Source organism: Primulina eburnea, chromosome 12, assembly GCF_022965805.1.
Source record: "Primulina eburnea isolate SZY01 chromosome 12, ASM2296580v1, whole genome shotgun sequence".
NCBI classification, from domain to species: domain Eukaryota; kingdom Viridiplantae; phylum Streptophyta; class Magnoliopsida; order Lamiales; family Gesneriaceae; genus Primulina; species Primulina eburnea.
Window position 1 is genome coordinate 27,829,804 of NC_133112.1, and position 10,871 is coordinate 27,840,674.

Genomic DNA, 10,871 nt, shown 5'->3' on the forward strand with positions numbered 1-10,871 from the left:
CGTCTTTTCTCGTCTTTCCCGGTCTAATATTTTCTGTCTATAATCACATCAATTAATCCATAACTCATTTTAGATTAATCTCAGATTACAATTAAATAAAATCCCGGGCACTACCATCCCTTTTCATGCTAGGTGTAAAATGACTGTCTTTCCCTAAGACTCTAAAATTCTCGATTTTGACTTTTTAATACTTTTATTGAGTCTAGACCCTCCCAAATATTTATTTAAGCTTAAATATAATTTTTAATATTTTTATGTAGCTTAAATTCAAGGCTTTCGATTTAATTCCTTAATTACTAACTCTTGGAGCGTTTAATTCCCATATTAATTCAAACTTTAAGATTTTCCTTCCAAATTATAAACATAGAATTTGTATACCTAAAATACCCTCGTGAATCATGAATCGCCCCCCGTGGACCATGGCTCGACCCGTTTATTTTCTCCCTAAGCATTGTTTCGAACCTAAGCTAAACCCTCGAGCCATCTCTCTACTTTCTCGAACCACCACCGAGCCACCTCGAGCCAACCTCTGACTAGACCACCTAGGAACCCTCCTGACCATCTTTGACCCATAGAACCATCCCCTAGACGACCCTGACCAGCCTCAGACCCAACCTAAACCATCTATTCCGCCCTGGCCCATGCCAACCTTCCCACGCAATAGCTTTCCCCAGCCGAGCCCTTCCCTTGCGCTTCTATTGTCTTAGCCTTACAAGGACTCTACCACATCAGCAGCCACCAAGCCCTGCACACCCTAGCCATCCCTAGACCACCCTCTAGCCCTTCCTGAATCATGCCTAGGTCAGCGCACCAGCCGGATCACTCAAACCAATCGCGCGCCTCTTATTCAACACATGAGTCAAGCGCCACTATAACGCCCCGAAAATTTTAAGTCCACGCAAACTACATGCATGCAATTATTAAATTCTCCTGTATTTTAAGTAAATGTTTTAATTGCATAAATTAATTATGTTGTGCATATTTGCATGATTAAAATATATTCTTCTACACGATTGCATTAAAATGTATTTTTTAAAAGGTTATTCGAGTTGCGATCGAGGGACGGAGACCGAGGGCTGAAAAACGTAAAATGTATTTATTAAATAATTATTTTTAATTGTTTAAAATAAAGGTGATGCTTTTTTTATTTTTGAAAATAAGGGGTTTTGAGGTAATTTATACGCTGGGACGTAATTTTTATCGGTGTTGGATTTTCATCAAAAATACAAACGTAATGTCAACCCGGCTAATAAATTCACAAACTTATTTAAGCAAAATTATTTTTAATATTTTAATTAAATACTAATTAAGCACTAATGGGCCTAATTAAATGTTTAATGGGCCTAAGTCTAATTAGTAATTAATTAACTATAAAATATATTAAAAACCCTCCTCAAACCTCATACTTTGACACGCCTCTTTTCTGAAATTGCACCCACCAAAACACACGGCACACTCACGCAATTGAAGGGGAATTTTCGGAAAAAGCTCAAGGGAAATTCAAGCCAAGGTTCTTGCCCGTTCTTCGCAAATCGTCAACGATTTTTCGTGCGTGAAAAACGCAAAGGCACATCATAATTCTTTCTTTCAAACATCTATCACACCATGATATTTATTTGAACATGTTTTGAAAGAAAACAAGTCCCTCAAATTATAATTTTCGCAACTATTCATATGCGTGTGTTTAACTCTTGTTTGTTGATTCAAAAATCATGTTTAATTTGTGTTAAGGGCTGCCATGGTTAGGGTATGGATTAAGGGTGATTTTCACAAAGTTTAGGGTCCTAGAAACACACCAAATAAGCCGCAAACAATGCACAAAACAAAACACGAAAGCTGGAAGTCTGTTGCTGTCATGGGGGTTCGGTTCACATGTTTTAGGAGCTGAGCTTGGTTCGGTTGGAACCAGGGGCTAGCTAGGGTCAGGTATGAGTCGAGTGAAGAGTCCTAGCCACGCTAGGACTCGAGACAAGAGGCTAGAAAGGAGTCCTAGCAAGCTAGGACTCCAACCCGTAAGCTGCTATGAAGTTGCTCAGGGTTAAGAAACATGGCAGGAAGAGTTGGCTCGGCCCGGGGGCTCTGGGCTGGGGTAGGTCAAGTGGTTAGGGTCCTAGGAGGGTGCTTGATGGGATGGTTCAAGGGTTGGCTCGGTGGTTGGGGCCCTAGCAGCAAAAATGTGAGTTATGGCAGCAAGCTAGGGAGCTCGATGGTTGCTGCCACTGGATTCAGAATCTTCGCTGCTGGGTTCCAGGATTTAGGATGGTCTGGCATGGTCTGGTCGTGGTCCAAGGGAGGTTATGGTCATGGGTGGTCGGTGGTTAAGGGCTGGTAGAGTCCTAATGCAACTAGGAGTCCTAGATAAGCTAGAAAGCACTCACGCACATGCACATGCAATCTGGTCTGTAGTTCAGCAGGCTTTTTGAGAGGGTTAGGGTCATTTTTTGGGCTGGTCTTGCACAGTAGGGTCCCTAGATGGGTTGGCTAGGTTTTCGCTCAAGGTGCCTCGGGCGTGGCTCGAGTAAATTAGGAGATGGCTCGGTGTGTACGTTAGGGTGTCAATTTCGAAAATTATAAGGCTAAAAATAGATCCAAGGGTCCACGAGGGTGGCTCATGACTTGGAAGGGTAGAATAAATCTTAAAAATGCTTTGTGTAAAATTTGGGATCAAAATAACGAGTTTTGGATTTATTCAGGATTTAATCACCGCACGAAACACTAATTAACGAATTAATTGAAACGCCTAGTTTTATGCTTAATAAAATTATGAAAAATTAGGTTTAAGCTTAAATATTTATTTAAAGTCTAAGTTTTTAATTTTAGAATTTTATATTAAGGTTTGGTTTAATTCGAGATTAAAATGCATTAATATGTCATATTTAAATAATAAATTAAAAGTCATCGATTTAAGCCAAATAAAAATATGAGAAAATTCTTGTAGGCTTAAATAATTATTTGGGACATGTTAGAGTCAAGAAATCAAGAAAAAGGTCGAAATCGAAAAATGTCGAGTCCATGGGTAAAACGGTCATTTTACACCTAAAAATTAATAAATGTCATGGCAGTGTCCTAAATGCTATTTTTGTGATATTATGATTATTTTTAAATGTTTATGAAATGTTCATGATTAAATTATGATTTTAAATGTCTAAAAGATTTTTATGATTTAAGGAAGATATTTAAAAGACATGTTGCATGCTTGGTTTCAAAAACAAAATGTTATGTTATGCATGATTTTTATAAAGCGATGTGAATGAAAAATGTTGAAGGAAGTGAAGTGATTGTGACTAATTCGTTAATGATGGTGATGTCGTGAGGGTGTTGGTCTCAGTGGGAGCCCGAAGATCGTGTCTCCATTATTGCGAATATGAGGTTATGAGGTTTGAAGAAGAATGAGAATATCTTGAGGGGAGAAGGCCCCAGAGGGAGCCCCGACGATCGTATTTCTATTCGATCATGATAGGCCAAGTACTGCAATTTCATGTAGATGGATCCATCGATATTCATGTCATGTCATGTTGAGAAAAGTCACAATTAGCGATCTAAATTCAACAAAGGAAAAAGAAAAAGAAAAATGTTATGATCATGAAAAGGTTTTATGTCATGTTGAGGAAAAAGGAAAAAGATTAAGGTTTATTTATGCATGTCATGAAAATGTTTATGTTTATGCAACTTCACGAAACGATATTTTAAGTACAAGTACTTTTCACTGTTATATGTTGTCTGTATTACGTATTATTTGTTATAAAGATTATGGTGTGTTGAGTCTTTATACTCATTAAGTGTGATGGATGCAGGTAAGGTTGAGGGAGGACTTGACGGATGATTTGACTAGACTGATGGCGCACACAACCCGAGGACCAGCGCTTCTATTTTTCCGCATTTACGTTTATGATTCATGATTTTAAATTAAATACTTTTAGACTATTTACTTATGCTTTTGAGAGATTTTTGAGAGGTTTAATATGGGCTTTACTTTTCAAATTATTGCTTTTTAGGGTGGTAAAAACAGTAGACGATTTTATTTTATGACCATTGCACTTGATTTTTAAAATGCTAGATGGTTGATATTCTATTTTAAAAGGGTAAAATATTTTAATAAAATATTTTCATGTGGTAAGTATACATGGCCGAAATTTGAGTGTTTTAAAAAAAAATTCTAGTACTTTTAAAGTAATAAAAAAGGGCAAGACGTTTCAGCCGCTCCTTCCTTCTTACATGCAGATGTGTTCTACTGCCCTAGGACTCTCCCTAGAACATCTATACAGCCTTCACCGAGCCCCTGACAAGCCCTGGCCATGCCCGAGCGCATCACCCCTCATGGCCGATCCCTAGAACTCAAGCAAGACCCTATGGCTAGTCTCAAAAACCCTAGGCCATTCCTTCCCATGCACGGCTCCTTCGCCTATTGCCAGCCCTCGTGTTGCCTTTAAACGACACTTTTCCTAGACTTTTAACGTCCTAAATTAGCAGCATGTCCCTTAGAAATCATAACATTTAATAACCAAGCGTAAAATCGTCAAAACTTTGAAAATAATCGAAGTTTCGTTAGGCCATTCATTCGTAAATATTTTTCATGCAAAATTAATCAAAACATGCATAATTTGGTTTGAATGATACGTAAAATGGGTTTAGAAAACGTGCATTTGCGTTTTAAAACGCTCGAATATATGATCGTAGGCGAGGTACGCAAAGAAGATCAAACTGGCGATGAAGACTCCTTGTTTTCTTCCTCTCATAATTTTCAAAAATTATATGTGTGTGGTGGGTGTTTTTTTGGCTGATATGGTGTCAAAAAGGCCTAGGTTTCTATTTTATAGGTTTTAATTTGCATGATAATGAGCTTTGGTTTTGGGTCTTTAAGTTTAGGAGTAATTGAGCCTACTCAACATAGATAAATTAGGCTCAATAACACTTATTTAATTGAAAAATAAAAGTTTATAACAATTAGCTTTCAAAAATAATGCATTTAGTATTTTAAAAGTCCGTCGTTTGCCCAAAATCGGCTTAATAAAATCGAGTTCGTCTAGTAAAATAATTTGAATTCTATCATTTTTAGAAAATTTAATCATTTTTAATCATATTAAGAAGCCTTGAAAATATTTATTTATTTTGTCTCGTTCGTCCCCAATCTTCTTTTCCTAGCCTATTATCGAATATTCGGGTAAAATCCTTCAATTTCATGAATCATGTCATATAATTCTTTAATCATGCAATCATACCTTTAATCATATAATATGCATCAAGTAAGCATTTAAAATCATTTAAATAAAACAATTATGCAATTTAATTTGTTTGCGTGCATGCGGTTTTCGTAAGTTGGTTTTCCGGGCGTTACATTTTCATTTCTGTTTCGTTTATCACTTATTTTTTATTCACTCATTCATTATCTTCTTATGTTTGCAGGTTCCAAAAAAATGCGGTTGAAGAGTCAGAAGACATCGTGCGCTTATGCAATATCAGAGCGCAGCTGGGCGCATACACATCGTTTTACACAAGAAACAAGGACATGCATGTGATCTTTTCAAAGTGTCCAGCCAGATTTATTGCAGAATCATGAACCCTAGTTGTACATCTCTCTCACCCACCTCCCACTTCATACGTGCATCCCATGACTCTGGCGTCATCTCTCCGACCACCATCCAAGACTGCATGCACAACCCACCACTGTTTTCAGTCCTCCTGCTTGTGTCCCTACTCCAACGAGACCTTTCTCTCGAGAACAAAAGTCAAAGTCCCGTTGGAGAACAAAATTCTCTTTGTTAAAACCGGGTTAGTGGTGTGTAAGTGTTCTACTTTTGTTGTCAATCCCTAGAGCTTAGTCATATAAAATTGGATTGTGGACTAATTGTGATGTGTAATAGTTGAATTGGCTTGTGATTAATGTATTGAGATTAATAATGCTTGATGTTTGCAGTAGTTTTGCGATTTAAAGCTTATTGTTTTTACTTGTATTTATGCCTCTGAAGAAGAAATCAAAAGGTGATGCATCCTCCTCTAATTATTATGATGTCGTGAAATTCTGTTATGAGGAGGCACAAGATCATTATACAGCTTTCTTGACCAGGCCAATAATAAAATAAAAGGGGTTAGACATGTCGATCTCAACATGTGAATTATTTGAAGAGATTACGAATAGGTCATGGATTGAAATTGCACAATCATCGCCAGATGTCATCATTTATTTGGTGCGTGAGTTTATGTGAATTTGAGAGTGAATCATGATAATTACAAGGTATTGCTGAGAGAAAAGATGGTGTCGTTTGATTCTCAAAGGACTAACTTGATATATAATTTTCCGAGCTAGGGACGAGAGTATATGGAGGAAAACATCGATTATGGTGAGATTATTCGTGAAGTGTGTCGAGAAGGAGTAGAATGGAGAAATATTCAAACTTCCCCTTCATACATTGAAGAAGTCTGATATGTTCGATGAATCAAAAAGTTTGGTCTCATTTGTCTCAGCGAGAATAAATCCCTCGATGCATGCTACAGAGATCACCAGACAAGGTGGCACATGTCTATTCCCTCATGGCAGAAAAAACACTGGACTTCGGAAAATAATTCATGGGTCAATTATGTGTGTGTGCACAATTATCAAGATAGTAGGTCCCCTTTGTCCACATATTATCACCAAATTGTGCCACTACACAGGTGTAACGTGGGGACGAGAGGAGCAAATATTGAAGGCCAAAGCACTTAACATTGTTTCCCATGAAGGATCATCCCAAGCAGCAAAAGAGATGATGTGGCGAGATCTAGGAGAATACGTAGCATGTATCTGACGTGCAAGAGATCGTCGAGGGACAACACAACAACCAGTTGAATGGTTAATTATGGGCCAGAGGATTACCAGAATAAATTGGGACATGAGTGTTAGAGTAGGTGCCTGTTGAGCCAAGTGTTGGCCGAAGGTTCACATTGAAACTCTATGTATGAGCAATCTTTAATTTAATAATATTTGAAATTATTGTTTTGGCATATCTTTATCTGTATACACATGCTAGTTGCATAGATAAAGTCCTTGAATATACAAATACTAGAAAGAATATGAGATGCTTATATGATGAGTATCATGAAACTCATATTTGGAATACTGTATATTCTAAACAGTTCCTAGTCCATTCAACCACCGCTAAGAAGGGTAAAGACCGCTCGAGTTTGAGACTAGTATCTGCGATATGAGTACCATGTTTCATTGGTAGGGGACATTTTGATGTTCGAACATGGAGATAGGTGCTCCTTATAGAGTGCGCTGAACAACCCTCCATAAAAGACTTTCCAAGTGGTTCTTATTTATCGAGTATAAACGTCCTAGTTTATGGTTGTATACCATTAGTCCTTATGACCCAGGACAACATTGAGACTTTATATGCTAGTATTGCACTTTGACTTGTTTACCGACTCATGTGGGGTCATCAGGTGACAAAGTTGGGTGTTTTGTCAAAACATATAGGAGTCGATGCATTGTAGTCGGGGATTCGCCGCTTACCTTCGGGTATGGATATCCAATGTGATCTCATGTGTATGTAGTTTTAAATCTCTTATCAGAGTGTTGGTGGTAATTAAGAAAGGGATTTCTTATATTACAACATCGATGCAACTACGACATGACACATTGTATCGATTCTTTCACAACTCTCGATATACCAATAGTTGTCGAAACAGTCGGGATATATGATATGAAAGGACCATACCGTATGCTAACCATAATGAATTGGTTCTTGCATGCACTGTTATTTGATACCTAAGGAATCATATAAGCGATGTTGCTAGACGTTTAACATGATTGTTGGGTACTATCAGACTTGAGTTCTGACGTTCTTATTATCAAGAAGTTGATAAATAAGAATGGAGCAACCGGGGTATGCTCATATAAGGACATGTTTAGTCCCGAATCACATAGAAATGTGAACCCAATGCTAGTTGTATCATTGAGCCATTGAGGGTCACACAAGTGCTAACTTTATAGATCTCGTTGAGAAGAAAAATAGTTTAATGTGTTGAATGGCTTATAAAGGAGTTATAAGCAAATAAATAATGTATTTGGATATTGTGATTTTCATAAATATTGTTACGGACTAAATTAAATTAATTCAAGTGTTGAATTAATTAAACACTAGTGGACCTAGTAGAGGCCAAATAATTAAATTAATTCAAGTGTTGAATTAATTAAATAACATTGGATCTTGTAGAGCCCAATTAAAAATAATTATTCAACTAGTGAGCTTGAGTAAATTCAAGTCAGATTTAATTGATCTCAAATGTTTTTGAGATGTTTAAATAAAAGTTCATGGGCTTTGTAAATGTTACAAGCCCAAATAAATTGTATGCAAGGGAGGTGAATAGTTGGAAGACAACTTTTTCAGTAAACAAGGCATGTCATGCAAATGCACTTTTAACTTTTTCAAGCACCAATAAAAGTCTTCCCCCTCTGGTCGAAACCTCTTCCCCATTTTCTTAGAATTTTTGCTTCTTTATCTTTGTTGATGAGAGCATAAACTTCTCAAAGAAAAATGCTCTACTTTTTCTAGTGAAAGAGTAGAGTGGATCTTTGAAGCTAATGGTGGTCCTAATTTGAAGGAAAGAATCCTCTTGAACAAGGTGTGCTTTTGGAAGCTTGTAGATTGGGTCAACCCTTCATGAGCTAAGTTGTTTACAACTTAGTTGGAGCTAATAATTAATCCTTGTGATTGATAAATAAAAATTATAAACACAATATGTATGATTTTGTGTTTGTTTTTGTTATTTGCTACACATCTAGTGGGGTGCTCGGTTTTGTTACTTGAAAATATGTTTTTGAAACTTCGTTGCGCATTCGAACACCTGTAACCGATCCCCTTTTAAGTAGTATCAAAATCTTAGGTTACTTTTTGTGTAGAAAATACTTGATATTATATTGAGGACAATTTATAATCGCATGAGAAAATTCAACACAACAAATCGAGGGCCAATCGAGGGCTGTTTTTGGGCACATGTTGCTGCCCATTTCGGTCAGCCGAGGGGATGCCCATGTTGTGCAGCATGTGGCTACCCGAAACCCCCCACTACTTTTAATAAATAAAAATAAAAAATTTGTTGGCCGGAATCCGACGGCGGAGCTCCAGCAACGACGATAACGTCTAGGTTGAAGGTTTAAATCAAAGTATCATGGGCACTAAGTTTGTTGGACCATTAGGATGGTTGATATTTTGTGAAATTTAAATGGGCCAAATAATTTTTGGTAAAAAATGTCTTTTCGGCCCTTAAATTTAAATCTTTAAAATATGTATATATTTTCTCATAAAATGAATAATTGAAGGTAGACTTTAATTTCTCATAGTAAATGGTGATTTACAAAAAATTTGGTTATAAATAAATTCATTAGAAAGTAACAAATGAGTTTGTTTACTTTGTTGATTTAATTTATAAACATGGCAGTCAGTGATTGGATCAAGATATATAATATTGGATCAATTGATTATTGGGATAATTAATTGATGGTCTATGATATGTCATATTATTCATGAAGGAAGATCAAAAGCCCAAGCTTAATTTGCTAGGTGTATACTATGATATTTTGTGTTGAATGATTGTAATAATTATCAATTTATAAATGGACTTGGTTTATAACCCGTTCCTACCCCATGAGATGTATCCCTATTTTCCATGGATATTTATTGTAAATATTAGTATAGTGGAAGATCAATATTGGAATATGGTGGGCCTTGATGATTATGAAGATCGAAAACATGTAAATATTGGAAGCTTATGTAATTATGCATTTGCATCCCATGCATTCCATAAGATTGTACCTAGGCCCGTGTTTGGCTCACACGAGCCATTAGTATTGGGGCGATTGATCATCCTTGTTTGTTTACTATTTATAATATATGCATGATATATTATAAATATAGAGTATGTCGTTATTATTATTATAATAACTAAGTTGCATGAATCCGGCAAACATAAGATCAAACATGGCGAGCTTTCAAATAAAATTAATGATGAGACCTTTTCAAAAATTACAAAACCCTCATTTTGAATAAGATTTAAAATTAATATCAAGCCCAAAAAGGAGAATTATAAAGGTGTTTATAATTTCCATGTCTTCCATCGACAATGGATGGATGTTGAATGCTACCCGTACTCAGTGCTCGGCTCATATTATTAGGGAGCCCAGGACGTCGGAAAGATGTGACATCCATTGACATGGTGATTTGAACTACGTGGAACTCCCATGATTTCGGCTTATATTATTGAGGGGACACATGACGACCATCCATTAAGGTTCAATATCGATGGGTAAGGCTTGACGACGTCATATTATTAGGTCCTAATCAAACGTGAGACAAAATTTTACGTAAAGGGTTAGATGGAGATGCAATTGAAAACTACCTTTTAGGAATTATGATTGGCTGATATTATTCGGGATCATAATTTGCTAATTGGACCTTACATACCTAAGGAGGAAATGATTTTCCCGTTCTCACTAAAGGGTAGTGAACAATGTCAAAATAGTGGGAGCGAAAATTTATGAAGTAAAATTTCATACTTTATATCTTACTAAATATTTTAAAATATTCATCAACATTTATCTGTTTTTACTTTTCAGTACAATTTTGAAAATGTCTTCAATTCCAACCCGTTATCTGCAATACTCGACAAACATATTTTAATCTGACCTAATTACCTGAATTGGCTAAGAAACCTGAAAATCGTCTTGAATTCGGAAATGATAGCATATACACTCACTGAGTCGCCCTCTGTTGAGGCTCCGACTAGTTGCACTCCTGAGGAATTGCAGACTTACAAGGATTGTTGTGACCATGACTTGAAAGGCAAGTGTTATATGCAGGCTTCTATGAATGATGAGCTGCAGAGGTGTTTTGAGG